The sequence below is a fragment of the Cervus canadensis genome, chromosome 21 (assembly GCF_019320065.1).
Source record: "Cervus canadensis isolate Bull #8, Minnesota chromosome 21, ASM1932006v1, whole genome shotgun sequence".
Lineage (NCBI taxonomy): Eukaryota > Metazoa > Chordata > Mammalia > Artiodactyla > Cervidae > Cervus > Cervus canadensis.
The window spans coordinates 43,702,514-43,725,476 of NC_057406.1; the positions used below are offsets into that span (position 1 = coordinate 43,702,514).

At 37.9% G+C, this 22,963-nt stretch overlaps 2 pseudogenes; both read right to left on the minus strand.

Moving 5' to 3' along the window:
- Positions 1–6,047: 6,047 nt before the first annotated feature.
- Positions 6,048–6,976, minus strand: LOC122423274 (annotated as a pseudogene).
- Positions 6,977–21,693: 14,717 nt separating this feature from the next.
- On the minus strand, positions 21,694–22,620 carry LOC122424078 (annotated as a pseudogene).
- Between the last annotated feature and the right edge of the window lie 343 nt (positions 22,621–22,963).

Below are 22,963 nucleotides of genomic sequence, written 5' to 3' on the forward strand. Positions count from 1 at the left end.
TCTACATATTGTAACACCATCACTTCAGAGCCATTAAAGTTTTGTAGATCCCGTGACAAACTGCCCAAATAAGTGAGGACTGTCACGAAATCCCTGGGGCAAAACTGTCCAGGTTAACTGAGAAGCTGGCTGTGTGGGCTCTTCAAAGGCAAATAGAAATTGACTTTCCTCTGTCAAAGGCACTGAATAGAAGGCATCTTTCAAATCAGTTACTGAAAAATACTTGGCTCGTTCAGGAATTTCAGACAATAGAGTGTAAGGATTAGGCACCACGGGGTGTAAAAGAACTACAGCCTCATTTATTATTCGCAAATCTTGAACTAGTCTCTATTTACCATTTGATTTCTTTATACCCAAAATAGGAGTGTTGCATGGACTGTTACAGGGAACTAACAGTCCCTGCTCCTTTAAATTCTCAATGATGGGTTTTAACCCTTCCTTAACCTCAGGTTTCAGTGGATACTGCTGCTTATGTGGAAACAAGAGCGGGTCTTTGAGCTTGACAACTACAGGAATAGCATTTTGTGCTCGACCCACAGATTTTCCATCAGCCCGTACTCTAGGATTTACATTTTGTTCAACTGAAGAAGGAATTCATAGGGCCTGGACTCCATCTCAGGCCTGTCCGTGCTGATCATGCTCAGCCGCCTCTCAAATGGACTCTGAACTCTCTGCTTAGTGCCTATGGGAACAATGGAAGGATAAGACCCCCTCCGGACAGGGGAACCTTGAAGATCGTATCCAGGTTACTCATCACCTAAGAGAAAACATATTCTAATCACCCCTGGCTCCTGACAGTATCTATCAGAATGTAACCACAGGCTTATCTGTTATTAACCGGTTGGAATGTAACTGCGGGCTTATTGATTATTAACTGTTTGATCACATAACACGTGAATGATGGGGTTATTGTGATTGTATTTACCCTTCCTTTGTAAGCCTCAAGGAATTTGGGGTGGTGGGTTCAGACACGTACACATGGGGTATAAAAGGTTTTCACAAATGCTCGTCGGGGTCCTTGGCTAAGAGGAGACTCTGCCTTGGGCCCGCCGGTGTAATAAACTGCACTCCACTATCTGCATTGTCCTTCTGAGTGAGTTTGTTTCCCGGAAAGCGTGGCTATAACACAACTAAAGGGAGAGAAAGGGAGGGCTCCATATTCATGAAAACAGAGGCATGGACCTTGCTCAGTATATCCCTCCCCAAAAGGGGTGAGGGTGATTCTGGCACGATCAGAAACTCGTGTGAAAATAGCACAGAATCCCAGTTGCAAGATAACTGAAGTAATACCTTTTGGCTCGTCCAGACAGTCCCATTATGGAAGCGGATCGGGAGGAAAGTGGGCCAGGGGCTTCAGTAAGCATGGAGTAAGTTACCCCAGTATCTAAAAGGAGATGGACGGACTGGCCTCCCACCGTTATCAATACTCGAGGTTCCTCAGGTATAATTAGGATGGGAGCTTGTGTGGGGACCCCCGGGCACCTTCAGTCCTGGTTGTCTTGAGAGTCCAACCCCTGAGACCTATGTCTCTGGGGGCAGTCTCTCCTCCAGTGTGGTCCTTTGCAGGCCGACATAGAGCCGGGGGCAGCCTAGATGCCTGAGGGCAATTCCACTTGAGATGCCCCTCCTTTCCACAGTAATAGCAAGCCCATCCCTTTTCACCTGGGTCCCTCTGGACATTTTTCTCAGGCTGTTTAAGAACGGTTTTCATAGCCATTGAGAGGGCTTCTGCTTGTTCCTTTGTCTTTCTCTGCCTTTCTTTTCTTTTCCTCATATTCCCTTCCATAACAGACTGTCTGAGCCAGTTGTAACAGATTATCTAAATTTTTCTCAGGCTGTTTAAGAACGGTTTTCATAGCCATTGAGAGGGCTTCTGCTTGTTCCTTTGTCTTTCTCTGCCTTTCTTTTCTTTTCCTCATATTCTCTTCCATAACAGACTGAGCCAGTTGTAACAGATTATCTAAAGACTGATTTGGTCCATATGCCCGTTTTGATAACTTACGGCAGATATCTGGAGCCAACTGAGTGAGAAATCTATTCTTTTAAGATCACTTTTCCCTCTTCACTTTCGGGATCAATCTCAGTGAATCTGCGAAGGGCTTCTCTCAGTCTATCTAGGAATTTACCAGGAGCTTCCTTCTCCTCCTGTTCTGTTTGCCAGTTTGCCGTGGTTTAAAAGCTTAGCACGTGCCTGCCTGAGTCCTTCCAGAATGCATCTGATGAAATGACTCTGATCCCATCTTCCTTGTTCTCTACAGAACTGGTCTAATTGTAAAACAGTATTGTACTTAAGAGACCGTCCAGCTTGCCACTGTTTGCCATCCTCCAGTGGGTACCGTGGCCATGCGGTATCACATAGGAAGACCAGGTGTGTCTTCTTTAAGTCCTGGGGATCAAATCTATCCCAGTTTTTCAGGATACAGTTCAAAGGAGTGAGGCTGGAATTGTTAGCTCCCACCTGTAAGAGAGAAAAAAAGCGACCAGCACCATTTTTCTACCGGAGGCATCCCTCCCTGCTCTAGATTGGAGTGTAGACAGACTTTACACCAAAAGCTTTTCCTTCCTGGTCGGACTTAGTCTGTCCCTCACCGACGCAGGCGTCACACTCGTCCATCCCGGTTCTACCACCGAGACGGGGTGGAGATGCACCAGGGGTAGACCTGATGGCATCCCTGACTAACGTCCAGCTCTTCACCTCGCTTGCCTCTGATGCCAGCCGGGGTGCAATCAGAGTAACCTTCTGGAATGCCTCCCAAGCTAAGACCGCTGGGGGAAACATTCGTCACCTGAGTGCCTGTGCATGACCCTGAGTGTATTCCTGACCACAATGAGACCCGCATGAACTTTAAACTGAGATGTTCCTTCCAAGCGTCACCACACCAGTGTAAGAGCCTCCTCTGGTCCACTAAGAGCCAGTGTTACCAAAGGGAAAAAAACCATTGCAGTTCTAGTCTGGGTAACCTTTAACCTCAGAGATGCTCTTGGAGTTAGAGCTCCATCTAGTTTCTGAACTTTCGAGTCCTAGGGAGGCTAGGCGTTTCCTGACTACCAATCCAAGTTTGGGACCTAGGCCACAGTACACAGTAGCAACATAGATTACAAGTCCCTTGAAAGCCTATGATCCAATAGATTAGGTTAGTACTTCTAATTCCCAAGGAGTTATGAAATGGTCAAAGAGACCGAAAAGTTTGACCAAGAAAGGAGAGTTCGGTCCACACGCTTTGCCCATTTCTGGTCGGTTCTCGAAGGAGACATTGGTTGCCTCTTGGCATTGGCAGATCGGTATAAACCCCCGACAGGTTGCTGCCATAAGCTGTATAAGACAATTAAAAACAACAGCAACACTATTAAACTACTGGGAATCAGAATTCAGAGGTCATGGGAGGTGATATATCATAGACTATTAGAAGTAGTAGAGAAGTTGAGAATATAACTTTAATCTGCCTGAAATTGGGAAGATAAGACTGGGACTGAGGATGCCTGTTCAATAATGCTAGGTCCTTATTAGGAGTGTGAGAGTACCTTTTATGGTAAGTAACTAATAGATGACAGATATTGAAAAATATTTAAATGAAGCATTTCAGAGTACTCTAATGAAAAATTAATGGCTTAACTGGAAGATAATGTATTTTTAATCAAATTCATCTTGGTTAACATGTAACAGAATCATAACTTGAGAATATTGAGAGATTCTTAAGATTTTCCTGTGTTAGACTGTCTCAATATGGTACATGCAGACACACACACACAGACAGATATATATATTTTATATATATATAATTTTCACTTACTGTGCTCTTAAAACTTCCAGAAGTTATATCATGCTCCATGATCATTATATCTATTTTCTCAAAATGGAAAATGTAGATATACAAATAATCAAGAGAAAATGTAATTATTTTACTCTTTCAAAAAAACTATTCATGAATCAAATATCTGTTAATGTTCACCTCATTACCAAGCTGAACAGAAATCTGTAAAATAATCCAATCAGTTACATACTATATGTATATTTCTCCCTGACTACATTTTATTCTATTCTTTTAGATAGTATTCAAAAGTAAAAATGAAGTAAAAAATATATTACGGCTTAATGCTCATATATTTTTGGCAAAACATCATGAAACATGCTGTGTACCTGTGAAAATCTTTTAATTAATTAATTTCTTTATTTTAATTGGCTAATTACTTTACAATATTGTGGTGGGTTTTGCCATACATTGACATGAATCAGCCTCTGTGAAAATGTTTTAATTATATTTCATATTTTAAAATTTTGGTCAAACATAGAAATTGTTTTGATGAATAAAATCCAGATTATTACCAACAAAGGTATAATAGGAATAATAGGTATAGGAATTTCAAAATTACTTAAGGAAGGAAAAAATCAGCTTGTTCTACTATTTGGTTTCATTGTTAGGAGATATAGGTATATATCTTTATGTCCATGTGTATGATACTCTGAAAGGAATAAATACATTTTGTTAGCATTGTTCTCCTTCATTTAACAGATATTTACAATCACTCTCCAATTAGCTTCAGAAGTGTCCCAAGTTATTTAAGGGGGTGCTTATTGGGTATGTAAACATCCAATGATTATTATATTTTATTTTTAATTTTAATTTTTAAAATAAACCAGCAAGATAATGCACTCTTCTTTCATAATTGAACTGCTTATAAAACTTAACAATTCTCAAATAGAAACTAAACAACTAGTTCCTATGGAAAGTCACATAATCATTTTTTAAAATATTTCCTAATTTTAGCAATAACACTAATGTTTAATCTCTGCTACACTTTTCTCTCAGCTCATTAAATAGATTATACATGAGTAAATTGGTAGTATTACAAAATATAAATTAATATTGATCTTTAACCTCAGATATGCATATGACACCACACTTATGGCAAAAAGCAAAGAAGAACTAAAGAGCCTCTTGAAAGTGAAAGAGAAGAGTGAAAAAGTTGACTTAAAACTCCACATTCAGAAAATTAAGATCATGGCATCTGGTCCCACCATTTCATGGCAAATAGATGGGGAAACAATGGAAACAGTGAGAATTTATTTTGGGGGGGGGGCTCCAAAATCATTGCAGATTGTGACTGCAACCATGAAATTAAAAGACGCTTGCTCCTTGGAAGAAAAGCTATGACCAACCTAGATAGCATATTAAAAAGCAGAGACATTACTTTGCCAACAAAAGTCCGTCTAGTCAAAAAAAAAAAAAAAAAAAAAAACTACTGGTTTTTCCAGTAGTCATGTATGGATGTGAGAGTTGGACTATAAAGAAAGCTGAGTGCCGAAGAATTGATGCTTTTCAACTGTGGTGTTGGAGAAGACTCTTGAGAGTCCCTTGGATGCAAGGAAATCAAGCCAGTTGATCCTAAAGGAAATCAGTCCTGAATATTCATTGGAAGGACTGATGTTGAAGCTGAAACTCCAATACTTTGGCCACCTATGGGAAGAGCTGACTCCCTAGAAAAGACCCTGAACCTTTGAAAGATTAAAGGCAGGAGGAGAAGGGGACGACAGAGGATGGGATGGCTGGATGGCATCACCGACTCAATGGACATGAGTTTGAGTAAACTCCAGGAGTTGGTGATGGACAGGGAGGCCTGGTGTGCTGCAGTCCATGGGGTCGCAAAGAGTTAGACACAACTGAGCGACTGAACTGAACTGAACTGAACCTATATACAAAAGTACCACAATAATATTTACATTGATTGCTACATTAAATATAACTTACATAAAACTAGTTTATATTCCTGATAACTAAAACTCAAAGAGAAAAGAAACAGTTTGAAAACTAGGATAACTACTTTCACATAATCAGAGGAAAAGAAAGAGAGATGAGAAAAACAGTTTCTATCAAAGAACATGAAGAAAATTAACTTCATTGAAACAAGGCTTTTATAAAAACAAGTGTGAAAAGAGAGACAGATGATTATCAAATGTAATAAAAGGGAGGAAACTACAATTATATACACTATTATTATTATTATAGACATCTTCATTTATTTCCTTAATACATTGTGCAATAACATATTCACTTGTTTGAAAAAGAAACAACTGTGTGTATCATATTCATGAAGGCTTTTTTCACTTGTTGGTTCCATAAGGTATAGATGAAAGGATTCAGAAGTGGGGCAATGGAGGTATTGAGTATTCCCCTGTAAAAAGATTCTCTTTGACTGATGGTTTAACATACATAAAGATGCAGCTGCCATAAGAAAAGAATATCACAATCATGTGAGAATAACATGTTGAAAAAGCTTTTTTCCTCTCATTAGTTGAAGGGATTTTCAGAATTGTTAACACAATATAGGTATATGATGTGACACCATTGACAATGGATGACACAAGAGTCATCAAAGCAGAAATGAATCCCATTGTCTCAGTGGGTTGTGTGTCTGAGCAGGAGATCTGCAGGAAGGTAGTTGGGTCACACATGAAATGATCAACAATGTTGGAAACATAAAAGTCAAGGTTTAGGGTTAAGAGGAGAAGTACAAAGATGATCAAAAGGCCAGCAATCCAAGAACAGAAGACGAGAAGTGAGCAGATTTTACTGTTCATGATAGCTGTATAATGGAGGGGCTTACAGATGGCAACATAGCAGTCATGGGACACAGCTGCCAGGAAGTAAAATTCAAATGCTCCAAGTAATAAGCTAAAAAGCAATTGTGCAATACAACCATTATAGGAAATATTTTTGTCCTCCATTTCCATAATAACTATAAATTTAGGGATGCATGTAGTAGTAAAGAATATTTCTAAAAAGGAAAAATTCTGAAGAAAAAAAGATATAAGGGTCTTGAGGTGAGCATCCACCATGGTGAGAGTGATGATGGTGAGGTTACCAGTGATGCTTAACAAGTAGGTGAGAAGTAGGAAGATAAATAACACAAGTTTCATTTGTGGGTCATCAGTCAAACCTGCCAAGATAAACACTGTCACTCTTGTGTGATTTCCCATTAATGCCCTCTACTTTCCGAGGTCTACATAGGAAAAAAAAATGGAAAGGAAGAAAACAATGTTGCCAATGGGAAAATGACAAGGGAGATAACTAGTGTCTAAGGTGAAGTTAGCAAATTGAAATTTCAGATGGGTAACACACTGCTCCTTCATGTTATAAAGATGGTTAAGGCCAGGAAGAACAATCCTTTGCATTTCCAGGGTATCTGAACAGTTGATTCAAAATTTCCTTTCTAATTTCACCACTGAATAATATATGTGATCATATTAATTGTTGGTTGATTTTAAGTGAATAAATTCAAGGAAAATTAAGGGGGCTATTAAAGCATAGAAACGGGCTTTTCCACCCTTAAATTTGGACAAGAATTATGATAGATGTCATTTTCTGTTTTGCATACGAGCACCTGAATACAAGTCATTACTTCATGTTTTGTATTTAACACAAACACACACACACACACACACACCCCTAGCTATCATCAGTAAACAGGACTAGTACACTTTTGCCATTTTACTCAATCAAACTCAAATGTCTGATTTATGTTTCATCTGCTTTCATGGCAAATGAGATCCAGTTTTATGTATATGCATATGAGACATCAGGAATATACTTATTTGGTGTCCTTACTGGTACTTCCATTCCCTTGATATCTGTCACCATCCTCATCCTTTCCGATTTGTGTTCTGAAAAAAATATAAGCAAGAATATTCTGATGACCTGAATATATAACAAAAAGCGGCAGTTTTCCTCTACATGGTTTGACTCTGAGAGTAGGTTAACTAAAGTGAAAATGAAAAAAGAAAAAAAACAGGATTTAGGAGTGGATAGAAATGCATAACTATGTACTCAGGAAATTATATGAGGTGTCAGAATTAAAAACAAGAGAAAGATAAAGACAAAGCTTATGAAAACCTAGAAAGTTGGGTTTTCAGTGATAAGACAGTGAATCTGAGGAAAGCTTTTAAAAATGTGTAAATAATAAGTAAAATTTAAGAAAATAAAAACTGTACAAATTATTAAAAATGTGCAGCTTAATAAATAAAATTAATAAATAAATTTTACAAGAAGAAAGTAGTTACCAATGAAATTTCTCTCCATCTACTTCTATTGTTTACACTTGCCAGTTTATTCTTTGTCTACAACACAGAGTAAAAATAATGGCCAGTTTTGAGATCAAAACGCCTAAGAGATGAGGAGTAAGCATTTGGTAAATTTCAAACACATAATAATTCTCAGAATTGTTGACAAAAGTTTAAGAAGCAGACATTTCCATATCATAAGGATATTAAAATGTATGGCTAACATGTAAGTTATGAAATAGTACCTAGATATAACTATTTTCAATGACAGGTATATTTCAAGTGAGAGTGAATTGTTCAGGGTTGTATAGCTAGCAACTGGGGAATGGGAAGAGCTGAAAGAGTATATTTTCTAAAATTGTCTTCTTAGAAGTGTCAAAGTTTATATAAATAGTTTTAGACCAAATATAGCATATTTCTTAAACAAAAAATGATTAATGATATGTTTAGGGAAACGTTACTTCCTTGATATCTTCCTCATCAAACACATAAAATGATTAAGCTTTTGTGGTGGGAGATAGAGAAGACAATGTTTTCTCTATTTAGAATATCCAGGTTTATTTCTAATCTCTGAAACATATACTATTATTGAAAATACAATTATACAAATGAAAATAATCATATATGGACAAATAAGAGTTGTTTTCAGTAATATCCAGAGGAGTTTATAGGAGAATTCCAAGATAAGGAAATAAGATTTGCTGATGAAATCATGCAGTTAATAATGTAGATAAATATGGGTAAAGGAAGAAACTATTATTTTTCCTGGACATTCACTTTATATGCAAATAATTATGGAACAACCAATGATAAATGTTTATTTACACAAATGACTCAATGACAAAAATTGTAGGAATGCATATACTAAACACCTAAATCAAACTTTTGCCATGTCAAATTATCTTTCTTCAACTTCAACAATTTAACACAGAAACTCTCCCCAACGCACACTGTAAAAAAAAAAAAAAAAAAAAAAAAAAAATTAATAAAGTCCAATTACAAAACCGTTAGAAGTCAGCCTATGAATGCAATAATGTTTAGTTGTATTAACTATTATGAAACTGAAATATATTTGAAAAGGAAAAGTTTCTCAATAATAAATCACCCGTGTATTCCATATGCCTTTCCTAAAACACAATTTAAAAGATTGGAAAAGTGAGGTTAAAGTTTAATGATAAAAATAGAACAGAAGTGAATTAAAACACATCTAAAAGGAAATCTAGTTTTTAAATTTAATTTTTTTACATATCAATTATTTTCATGTTTTTCAGTGCTAAATTGGTCTCTCCAAAATACTTAAAATTTCGAACATATTTTTAAGAAGATATATACCCAGATTTATTCAGACAAAATAATCTCTGCTCAGTAGTTAATACTTTTGTCATCATGCTGAACAGAGCACACTGATATTCCATTCTTCTCTGAACGGATCTCACTCAACTCCTCAACATGCGATTCTTCTCTCAGATGGCAACTTTTTGCATGCTTTGATTAGCACTTTGTTTTTCTTCAGGTTTTTTGATTACTGTATTAAATTTTCCCATTACTAAATGAACAGTTTAGAAGAAATGGACAAATTCTTAGAAAGGTACATAAATAAATACATATTTATGTAATGAATACTTTTCTAAGTATCACCCAAAATGCCATAAAATAAATCAACACTTGACCCATGGAGTATTTACGCTTTCTGTGCTCTATAGGAAGATATCTAAAATTTGTGAATTATTTTCAGGAGGATAGGAAATCTAAGAACATCAACTGAAAAGATCAAACATTTATTATTCAAATGTTCTCCCCAGGCACTAAATATTTTTAATAGTAAAATTATATATTTTAAAAAAATCTTTGACTATGTCCCCAGAGATCTCAGTATAGGTATCTCCAATAAGAATTTTTCTTCCACACACTCATGTTTTGAAATCCCAAACACATAGGTAGGATCTGGAAGCAGGAAAAGAAAAGATTGCTCATGTTGATAACAAGAAGTAACAATATAAGATGATTAGCCTGTCCAGGAAACATTAAACCACAGTATAAATGCATTATCATTAATTCTCCAGACACACCTAACATTTCATGTTCTATATGACCTCAGTTTCTTTTTTGAAAACTGTCTTTTATTCAAATAGTCTTTGTGATATTTTTTATTTGATCTTCAACTAAAGGTTCATAATAACTAAGCATTCTCCACTTCTATAGTTTTAAACCCTTTATGTATGTCTATACCTGGCCAATCATGCAACCTGTTGTAGCCAAGTGCTTAAATTCTGTCCAAAGGATGTAAATGGAGATATCTGTGCAACTTCCAGGGATCATACTCTGAATAATGGAATTTTCACTCCTCTTCCTCTTGATCCCCCTTACTCTGAAATGAGATGTGATAGAAAGCCATTTGGAGCCATGACTATGATCAAATACAGTAGAAATGATGAATAAACAAGATAGAACACACATAGGTTCCTGACAGGACTGTAGACCATACCAACATAAAGACAGAATCACATTATGGAGGAGTTTTACTGTACCAGCTGAGAGGGTAATAGGCAAGAAGGCTAGGGGCCCCCAAAAGGAGAAAATAGGCTGCAAGTGTCAGACATTTTTTATATCTTTCTTAAGCAGCAGGAGGAAACAAACTACAAGTGCCAAATTCCCCCCCCCCCACTTCTCTATACAATATTAAAAAGAGGCTTTCTAAAAAAAATTCTGTGTTGCCATGATGACACCTGGTTCCACCTGAACTTAACTTTTCTCAAACCTTGAGTAACCAATGCTTTTTCCTTATAGAAAGGTTTTTCTTAAGCTATGTTAATGAAGTAGGTATTTACCCTAGACACCAGACCACCTGACTCATCTCTTGAGAAATCTGTATGCAGGTCAGGAAGCACCAGTTAGAACTGGACATGGAACAACAGACGGGTTCCAAATAGGAAAAAGAGTACGTCAAGGCTGTATATCGTCACTCTGCTTATTTAACTTATATGCAGAGTATTGATGTGAAACACTGGGCTGGAGGGAGCACAGCTGGAATGAAGATGGTCGGGAAAAATATCAATAACCTCAGATGTAGATGACACCACCCTTATGTCAGAAAGTGAAAAGGAACTAAAGAGCCTCTTGATGAAAGTGAAAGAGGAGAGTAAAAAAGTTGGCTTAAAGCTCAACATTCAGAAAACTAAGATCATGGCATCGGTCCCATCACTTCATGACAAATAGATGGAGAAACAGTGGAAACAGTGGCAGGCTTTATTCTGGGGGGGGGGGGGCTCCAAAAATCACTGCAGATGGTGACTGTAGTCATGAAATTAAAAGACTTTTGCTCCTTGAAAGAAAAACTATGACCAACCTAGATAGCATATTAAAAAGCAGATACATTACTTTGCTAACAAATGTCCATCTAGTCAAGGCTATGGTTTTTCCAGTAGTCGTGTATGGATGTGAGAGTTGGACTGTAAAGAAAGCTGAGCACTGAAGAATTGATGCTTTTGAACTGTGGTGTTGGTAAAGACTCTTGAGAGTCCCTTTAGCTGAGCACCAAAGAATTGATGTTTTTGAACTGTGGTGTTGGTGAAGACTCTCGAGAGTCCCTTGGACTACAAAGAGATCCAACCAGTCCATCCTAAAGGAGATCAGTCCTGAATGTTCATTGGAAGGACTGATGCTGAAGCTGAGACTCCAATACTTTGGCCACCTGATGCGAAGAGCTGACTCATTTGAAAAGACCCTGATGCTGGGAAAGATTGAAGGTGAGAGGAGCAGGGGATGACAGAGGAGGAAGTGGTTGGATGGCATCACCAACTCAATGGACATGAGTTTGAGTAATCTCCGTGAGTTGGTGATGGACAGGGAGGCCTGGCGTGCTGCAGTCACGGGCTGGTAAAGAGTCAGACACAACTGAGCGACTGATCTGAACTGAACTGATCTGTCTTTCTTCAAGTCTGTTCCGACTAAGACTAGAACCGATAATGGCTCAACAAACCAGTGTGCTTTACTCATGCAATTATTATCCTAATCTATGTTAATAAGACTATGTATTTGCTTGGAAACCTGCCTTTCTTCAAGAGTCATGTCAATTGTTTTATGGCCTGGGATGACTCACCTGGTGCCAATGTTGTCTCAAAATGCATGTTGGTGGGTGAGAAGCCTGGTGCCTCTCTCTGAGTTTTGAGATATTTCCTTTCTCTAATTAGCAGACTGCTAGTAGGCATACATGAAGAAGGCAGTGGCACCCCACTCCAGTAGTCTTGCCTGAAAAATCCCATGGAAGGAGGAGCCTGGTAGGCTGCGGTCCATGGGGTCGCTAAGAGTTGGACACAACTGAGCGACTTCACTTTCACTTTTCACTTTCACACATTGGAGAAGGAAATGGCAACCCCCTCCAGTGTTCTTGCCTGGAGAATCCCAGGGACGGGGGAGCCTGGTGGGCTGCCGTCTATGGGATCACACAGAGTCGGACACGACTGAAGTGACTTAGCAGCAGCAGCAGCAGCAGGCATATAACTTCCTGCTAAAGACTAGCAGGGGGGCACTCTTTCTGCCCCCTTCTGATGTCTATGTCAGAAGCTTTCTGTATCTCTTTTATACTTTAATAAAACTTGATTACACAAAAGCTCTGAGTGATCAAGTCTTATCACTGGCCCTGGATTGAGTTCCTCTCTTCTGGCAGCCAAGAATCCTGGCATCTTTCATGGCTCTCCAATAACCTTTCACAGCCTGACTATTAAAGATAGAAATAAATTATTTTTTGCTTTACATGCTATGCTATTTTTCTCATACTATATAAAATATATATCTTCAAAACCTGTTTACTTGAACTGATATTTCATATTTGTTTAATTTGTTTACTATGTCCAAGTGTCTTCTCTCATGATCCTTTATTTTCCTGCTTATAATTAATGGATATGTATGCCTTTAATCCTTGCAGGCAAGTTTGGCCTTGGAGTAAAAATAAAGCAGGGCAAAGGCTAACAGAGCTTTGCCAAGGGAACACACTGATTATATCAAATACCCTCTTCCAACAACACAAAAGACGACTCTATACATGAACATCACCAGATGTTCAGATTGATTATATTCTTTGCAGCCAAAGATGGAGAGGCTCTATACTGTCAGCAAAAACAAGATCTGGAGCTGACTGTGGCTCAGATCATCAATTATTGCAATATTCAGATTTAAATTGGATATGGTAGGGAAAACCACTAGGCCATTCAGGTATGACCTAAATCAAATATCTTATGATTACACAATGAAAGTGATGAATAGATTCAAGGGATTAGACCTGTTAGGGTGCCTGAAGCTCTATGGACAGAGGTTCATGACATTGTAAAGGAGGTGGTCACCAAAACCATCCCCAAGAAAAAGAAATGGAAGAAGCCAAAATAGTTGTCTAAGGAGACCTTACAAATAGCTGAGTAAAGACGAGAAGTGAAAGGCAAAGGGAAAGATATACTCAACTAAATGCAGAGTTCCAAAGAATAGCAAGGGGATATAAGAAAGCTTTCTTAAGCGAACAATGAAAAGAAATAGAAGAAAACTATAGAATGTGAAAGACTAGAGATCTCTTTAAGAAAATATGGAGATATCAAGGGAACATTTCATGCAAAGAGGGGCACAATAAAGGACAAAAAAAATGGCAAAGACCTAACAGAACCAGAAGATATTAACAAGAGGTAGCGTGAATATACAGAAGAACTGTACAAAAAAGCTCTTAATGACTCAGATAGCCATGACCGTGTGGTCACTAACATAGAGCCAGACATCCTGTGTATGGTTCAAGTGGGTCTTAGGAAGCATTACTACAAACAAAACTAGTGGAGGTGATGGAATTCCAGCTGAGCTACTTCAAGTCCTAAAAGATGATGCTGTTAAAGTGCTGCACTCATTATACCAGCAAATTTGGAAAATTCAGCAGTGGTCACAGGACTGGAAAAGGTCATTTTTTCATTCCAATCCCAAAGAAAAGCAATGCCAATGTTCAAACTACCTTAAAATTGCATTCATTTCACATGCTAGCAAGATTATGCTCAAAATTCTTTCAAAAAGGCTTCAAAAGTACTTGAACTGAGAATTCCAATTGTGCAAGCTGGATTTAGAAAAGGCAGAGGAACCAGGGATTAAATTGCCAATATACACTGAATCATAGAAAAAACAAGACAACTCCAGAAAAACATTGATTTTTGCTTTGTTGACTATGCTAAAGCCTTTGACTGTGTGGATCACAACAAACTATGGAAAATTCTTGGAGATGGAATACCAGACCCCCTGGAATGGAATAGCTGCCTAGTGAGAAACCTGTATGCAGTTCAAGAAGAAACATTTAGAACTGGACATGGAACAATGGACTAGTTCAAAATTCAAAAAGGAGTATGCCACAGCTGTTTTTTGTCACTCTGCTTTTTTAACTTATATGCAGAGTACCTCATATGAAATACTGCACTGAATGACTCACAAGCTGGAATCAAGATTTCCAGGAGAAATATCAGCAACCTCAGATATGCAGATGATACCACTTTAATGGCAGAAAGCAAAGAGGAACTAAAGAGCTTCCTGATGAAAGTGAAAGAAGAGAGTGAAAAAGCTGGCTTAAAACTCAATATTCAAATAACTAAGATTATGGCATTGGGTCCCATTGTTATAGCCATGCTTTCCGGGAAACAAACTCACTCAGAAAGACAGTGCAGATAGTGGAGTGCAGTTTATTACACTGGTGGGCCCAAGGCAGAATCTCCTGTTAACCAAGGACCCTGACCAGCATTTGTGAAAATCTTTTATACCCCATGTGTACGTGTCCAAACCCACCAGCCCAAATCCCTTGAGGCTTACAAAGCAAGGGTAAATACAATCACAATAACCCCATCATTCACGTGTTATGTGTTCAAACAGTTAATAATCAATAAGCCTGTGGTTATGAAGAAGGCATTCATAGGGCCTGGACTCCATCTCAGGCCTGTCTGTGCTGATCGTGCGCGGCCACCTCTCCAGTGGACTCTGAACTGTGCTTAGCGCCTGTGGGAATGACAATGGAAGGATAAGACCCTCCTCTGGGCAGGGGAATCTTGAAGAACAGACACTAATCACCCCTGCCTCCGGACACTATCTATCAGAATGTAAGCACAGGCTTATCAGTTATTAACTATTTGGAATGTAACTTCGGGCTTATTGATTATTGACTGTTTGAACACATAACACGTGAATGATGGGGTTATTGTAGTTGTATTTACCCTTCCTTTGTTTATGTAAGTCTCAAGGGAATTGGGGTAGTGGGTTTGGACACATGGGGTATAAAAGATTTTCACAAATGCTGGTCGGGGCCCTTGGCTAAGAGGAGACTCTGCCTTGGGCCCGCCGGTGTAATAAACTGCACTCCACTATCTGCAGTGTCCTTCTGAGTGAGTCTGTTTCCTGGAAAGCATGGCTATAACAGTTACATTCCAATAGATACTATCCGAGGCAGGGGTGATTAGTGTCTGTTTTCTCTTAGGCACTGAGTAACCTGGATGTGATCTTCAAAATTCCCCTGCCCAGAGGGGGTCTTATCCTTCCATTGTCATTCCCACAGGCGCTAAGCACAGAGTTCAGAGTCCATTGGAGAGGCGGCCTAGCATGATCAGCACAGACAGGCCTGAGATGGAGCCCAGGCCCTATGAATTCCTTCTTCACCATCATTTCATGGCAAACAGATAGGGAAAAAGTGGAAGCAGTGACAGACTTTATTTTCCTAGGCTCCAAAATCACTGCAGAAGGTGAGTGCAGCCATTAAATTAAAAGACACTCACTCTTTGGAAGAAAAGCTATGAGAAACCTAGACAGAGACATCACTTTGCTAACAAAAATCCAAATAGTCAAAGCTATAATTTTTGCAGTAGTCATGTATGGCTGTGAGTGCTGAATCATAAAGAAAGCAGAATTGCCAAAGAACTTGCCAGGAGCAGGCACACGAGATCCCCCACCCATGACAAGATCGTAAGGAGAAGACCTGACAAGCAGGGCAGATCAGGACTTCAGGGATTTTGAAAAGCTGCCCCGGCGCTCACCTTAAAGATGATCTCTGTCTTTCTAATGCTTGCTATATTAGACTACTCCCTAATTTCTGTGACACAGGTAGACAGCCTTCCCCAATCTCTCTCCAAACAGAATCAACTTAGAACTTTAATCAATATGTCCCCTGGATGGTGGTATCCTATAAGATTATCCAGGATGAAAGGAGTGTTTCAATTTAGACCCCTCTGCTGGCATTCTAGCCTGCTTGGCAAATGCGTACTAATGCACATGACTGCTCACAACACCTTAATCATAAACAGCATAAAGAACCTGATCACACAAAGGCCCTAATAGGCACAGAGCCCTTTGGGGGTGAGGAAGCCCTATTAGAGAACACAAAAATATTATTCTAAAAGTGGTTATAGTTAAAGATTTAGAAAAATAAGAGTTTAGAATTGTTAATTTTAACCAGGAATGCTAAACAGGGGTTGCCTCACCAGAGCTGCAGAGTCTTTGTGTGGTAAACCTTTGAGATAAATTTAACTGATAACTTCTGCAAAAGGACTGACCTTTGTGTTCATTAAAGAATAGATTACAGAAAACAGCTTTGCATTCAAGTAGGTCAAAAAATGTCAATAGGCCCCAAGGCTAGAAGATAATGTACAAGACTCTCACAAAGAAGTATGCAGAAAACACCCTGGTTTCATGAAGAATAAGCTGATGTATTATTAAACTATCTTCCCCTTGAAATGTACTAACTTAGAATATAAAAGCTACAGTAAAAAATTAAAGATTTGCCAGACTCTGCTGCACACCCCCAGTCTGGTCTCTCTCTCTCTCTCTCTCTCTCTCTCTCGCTGACGCCATTCATCCTGAGGGTACCCCTGGATCCTGCCAAGACTGGACCCTGGCAGAACTGATGCTTTCAAACTATGTTGCTGGAGAAGATTCTTGAGAGTCCCTTGGTCAGCAAGGAGATTAAACCTGTCAACCCTAAAGGAAATCAACCCTGAATATTCATTGGAAGGACTGACGCTAAAGTTGAAGCTCCAATACTTTGGGCACCTGATGTGAAGAGCTGATTGATTGGCCAAAAGCCTGATGCTGAGGAAAGGTTGAAGGCAGGAAGAGAAGGGGATGACAGAGGACAAGATGATTATATGTTATCACCGACTCAATGGGCTTTAGTTTGAGCAAACTCCAGGAGATAATGAAGAACAGGGAAGCTTGGCATGCTGCAGCCCAAAGAGTTGGACACGACTGAGCAACTGAACAATAGCCAGCTCTGACAGTTGTTTTTTGTTTGTTTTCCCATATTTTCTAGTGCCTTGTTAAAATTATCACTCTGTTCATCTATTCTTTTCCCTAGTTCAGTTAACATTTTCATTACTAATATTTTGGACTGTTAAATTATTTATTTTCATTTCACTAGTTGTTTGTTCAAATTTCTTTTGTTTGATTTGAAACAAATTACTCCATCTTCTTGTTGCTTAAACTTCTGTCTTTATGAAATTCAGTGAAACAGTCATAGCTATCCCTGTCTTGAAGGCTGTCTTGTGTGGGTGCATCACTATGCAGTCTGTGTGTGACTATGGTCAGAGATCTGAATCAGAAGTGAGCACAAATCTTATCTTCCCCTGGAGTGTGCTGGCGGCTATTAACTTGGTGGGATGGTGGTTGGAGATGAAGGGGCTAGAGTCAGAGCCAGATGTGAGCTGGGGCTTTTTCTATGATCAGAGGCCAACACAGCCCCACCAGGGATATGGACTGTCTCTTGGTGCTAAAGGAGAAGCACTGAGGGTCAGGTTATACCTGATTTCCTGTTCCCTTTAAGTGTGTGCTCTCCCTGCCTCTCATCATCAACGCCTTTATCCAGAAGGCACTAAAGCTGGAGTAAGAGGGGCCAGAATGGGCACCTGTTGCAGGCCAGGGTGTGTTCTGGGGTGGCTCTGGCACACCAGTATTCAAGACTGGACCTGATATGCTACCTCTATGAATACCACCAGCAAAGGCCACCCCTACCTTGTTCAGATGTAGTGCCAGATCTAATTGACTTTATCCCTTACCGTTGCCTGTCCTCAGCAATGACAGCCCTTGCCCTAGTTGGAAGCCGCACCATGGAGCGAGAGGCGCTGAAGTGAACACTTGACATCGGCCAGGGCACACTTGTGGCCATCCTAGGAAAATGACCAGAGTCACAGGCAGTCTCCATCTGCTTCTTCCACCTTGTTTAGGAGCAAGAAAGCATATGTGCTCTTCACAGAGTCTAAGTTTCCCAAAGCCCTGCCGCCAGCTCCATGGGTTTTCAAGTCAGCCAAGGAAACTTGTTTTCCCAGTGTTAGACTCTAGGACTGTGGTGGATATGTGGTTCAAACTGCTCACTCCCCAGAGAGGATTTCTGAGTCCATGTATCCTCTCCCCTCTTCAGTGTCCCCACCTAGGGGTGCAGTTCCCTACATGATTGCTTCTTTTTCCTTCCTACCTGACTCTGAGGGGATCTTTCTTTACAGCTTTGGTGGTATAGCAATCTTTCTGGCAATCTCTGATTTGATTTCAGTGAGAATTGCTCCATAGGTAGATGTGTTTTCGATGTATTCATTAGGGGAGGTGATCTCAGCATCTTCCTACTCTGACATTTTCATCTCCCTAAGTAATTTGTTTTAAAAATAGCACTTCATATGTTTTAATCCTCTTCACCTATTTTAACCCTCCACCAACTTCTCTTCCCTTTAGTAACCCCTACTTTCTTCTCTGTATCTGTCAGTCTCTTTCTATTCTGTCAAATTTGTTTGTTTTATTTTTGATTCCACATATAAGTGAAACGTTTGATATTTGTCTTTCTCTGTCTGACTTACTTCCTTAAGCATAACACCCTTCAGCTTCATCATGTTTCCACAAATGACAAAATTTCATTTCTTTTCATGGTTGAGTAATAATTGCCTATATACAGGCACCCCTTCTTACTTATCCATTCATCTCTTGATGGACTTTAGGTTATTTCCGTATCTTGGCTACTATAAATAATGCTACTATGAACATTGGGGTGCATATATATTTTTTTTTCAAACTAGTGTTTTTGCTTTCTTTAGATAAATATCCAGGAGTGGAATGGCTGGATTGAATGGTAGTTCTATTTTTAATTTTTGAGTAATCTCCATGATGTTCTCCACAAGGCTGTGTCAATTTAAATTCACATCAACAGTGCACAAGGGCTGCCTTTTCCTCACATTCTCACCAACACTAATTATTTACTGTCTTTTTGATGATAGCCATGCTGATAGGTTTGACATGGCATCTCATTGTGGTTTTGATTGGCTTTTTCGTGATGATCAGGGATGTTGAGCACATTTTCATGTGCCTGTTGGCCATCTGTATGTCTTCTTTGGGGAAAAAATGTCTATTCAGGTCCTCTGCCCAATTTTTAATTGAGTTGTTTGCTAGGGAATGGCAACCCAGTCCAGTATTCTTACCTGGAGAATCTCATGGACAGAGGAGCCTGGTGGACTACAGTCCACAGGGTCACAAAGAGTTGGACATGACTGAAGTGACTTAGCCATCATGCACTGTTTCTGGGCTTTCTATTCTGTTCCATTGATCTCTGTGCCTTTTTTTTTTTTTCTTTGCAAGACCATACTGATTTGATGACTGTAACTTTATAGTATGGTCTGAAGTAATGGAGTGTGATATCTCCAGCACTGTTCTTTTTTCTGAAAAGTTCATTGACTATTTGGGATCTATTGTGATTCCATAAAATTTTAGGATTATTTGTTCTAGTTTTGTGAAAAATGTCATAGGGATCTTAAATGTCATAGGGATTTCATTAAATCTATAGATAATTTTGGATAATGTGGATATATTAACATAATTAATACTTTTAATCCATAAACACAGGATATCTTTCCATATATTTGCATCATACTCAATGCCTTTCATCAATGTTTTATCCTTTCAGAATAGAGATATTTCGCATCCTTGGTTAAATTTCTTCTTGAGCAATTTATTCTTTTTGATGTAATTATTAATAGGATTGTTTTCTTGATTTTTCTTTCTACTAGCTTCATTGAGCTAACCTTTGCTCTTATGCATAATGATCATAATTTTTATATCACACTATAGTTTCCAAAATTATATAATTTACATAAAACACCTACCAGTTTCTGTCATTTACTGAGTAGTCAAGAAACTTAGTTCTTCTCTCTAATATCATATTTGTTGTTCAGCCTACTTCAGTAGAGCTGAAAAGGTGAAAGTATTTAAGAATAAAGTATTTTAGCATTTCACATGAAAGCCTTCTTTAGAAGTAAGTTGTACTTCTATTTAAAAGTTGTGTTAGATATCCAATTTAATCAAAAACAAACAAAAAAGTGGCAGAAAACTCTCTGAGGATTCAGGATTCAGGGGTGATGGTACTGGCATGAATAGAAATAATCAAACTGATGTTTCATAGACAAACAAATAATGAGGATGACAGATGGTGTAACTTTAATCTACCTTGGTACAGAAAGAAATAGGAATTGGAACATTTTAGTTTAAAAATTGGTGGATCCTTATCAAGAGTTTCAAGACATGCTCTGTGTACTGAGTAGATGATATATCTTTAAAATATATGTGATATTTCAGAATAGCTAAATGATAAAGTAGTGGTTTAACTTGAACAATATGTTTTTAAAGGACATTCCTCCCACTTAGCACATAACAGAATCAAAATTAGTCAGGAATTTAGAGAGCCTTAAGTCTTATTTTGATTAGATTGTCTCAAAATGTATATATATATATATATATATATATATATATGTGTGTGTGTGTGTGTGTGTGTTCTTCAACTTTTGTGTTCTTAAAATTTCTAAAAGCTTAATAATAGTTCAGGGTCATTAGCTCTACTTTCACAAAATGGATAAAAATGATACTTAAATTATCACCAAAAATGTAACAATTTGTTTAAATATACATTTTCCCTAAAATTATGTTTAAGACCCAAATAGCCTTTAAAATATATTTCATTTTATGATTTTTAAATAAACATATAAAATTGTCTGGTCAATCACATATTATATGTAGATTTCTTCCTGCCTATCATTTATTTTGCTCACAAGATAGTATTCAAATATACTTTCTCATAAAGAACTAATTTCTAAAGAATGTATTAAAACAATAATAATATTTTAATATACATTTTAAAAATATGTATATGAACATTATATTAATTTATGTTATAAATTTCTATTATTTTAAATAGAATGCATTAATAAATTAATAGTATGAAAAATATAAATTAGATTTAAGTAGGTATTAAGTGATAACAACTAAAAGATAGTAATAACATGGCATCACAAGCTGCTTTAAATATAGTTCAAATGTAAGGATACTTTTAGGCTTGACTAACTAGAACTGAGAGATAAAGAAACAAATTAAAAATGTGTCTCAATTTCTTTCACATGTACAAAGAAGGTGAGATTCAAAATAAATCTTTATAGAAGAATATAAATAAAATTAAAATTCTAGCACAAAGTTTGTGTAAAAATAAAGCTTTAAATAAAGATTAATATTGTAGAAACGAGAGAAAAAGTGGAGGAAATATGTATTAGAACTACATTGGATATGCTGTTGTTGATTGATGCCCTTTTGCTTATCTTCTTTATGTATAGCGCAAATCATATTCATTTCTTTGAGAAAGAAACAACTCTGTGTATCATATTCATGACGGCTTTCTTCACTTGTTGGTTCCTTAAGGTATAAATGAAAGGCTTCAAAAGCAGAGCAACAGAGGTACTGAGCACTGAAATTCCTTTGGAAAAAGATATTCTTTGTTTGACTGAAGGTTTAACATACATAAAGATGCAGCTGCCATAAGAAAGGGAAATCACAATTATGTGAGAAGAGCACATTGAAAAAGCCTTTCTCCTATGACTAGGTGAGGGAATTCTTAGAATGGTCAAGGCAATACAGGTATATGATATGATCACCATTACCCATGTGATCACCAATGTCACCACAGCTGAGAAGAATCCCATCATCTCAATTAACTTTGTATCTGAGCAGGAGATTTGTAGGAGGGGAGTGGTGTCACAATAGAAGTGATCAACAAAGTTAGAGGCACAGAAGTCAAGGTTTAGGCCAGAGAGTGGTGGAAAGATGACAAAAAATTCTGCAAACCAACAAGCTGCATGCAGATTTTACTGTTCATGATGGTTGTGTAACACAGGGGCTTACAGATGGCAACGTAGCAGTCAAAGGACATTGCTGCCAGTAAGTAAAATTCAGATGCTCCAAGAAGAAAGGCAAAAAACACTTGAGTCACACAACTGTTACAGGAAATAGTTTTGTCTCCTGTTGCCATCATAACCAGCAATTTAGGGATGCATGTTAGTAGTAAATGAAATTTCTAAAAAGGAAAAATTTCGAAGGAAAAAGTACATGGGGGTCTTCAGGTGAGTATCTACCAGGGTGAGTGTGATGATAATCAGATTGCCAGTGATGCTTAGCAAGTAGGTGAGTAGTAGGAAGATAAATAAAACAATTCTCATTTGTGGGTCACTTGTTAAACCTGCTAGGATAAACACTACCACACTTGTATGATTTCCCATTCCAGTTTTCTGACGATTGCTCTGTCTGAATAGAAGAAAAAGGAAAAGGAAAAAAAAAAAAGTACCCAATGGAGACATAACAGGGATAATCATTATTTAAGGTAAAGTTGGCAAAGCAATTTTTCATGTACAGCAAAACAGTGCTTATTCATGTTTTAAAAGTTTTTTTTTTTCTTCAGAGATAATAATAGATACATGTGCAAAATATCTGGATAGATTAATTGAAAGTTCAGCTTGCAGTTCTTTTAGAGAATAATCTACATAACAGCACTAATTGTTGATAGTTTTTATGTAAGTCAATCAGGGATATAGAGAACTTTTAAAGTATAAAGAATGCTTGTTC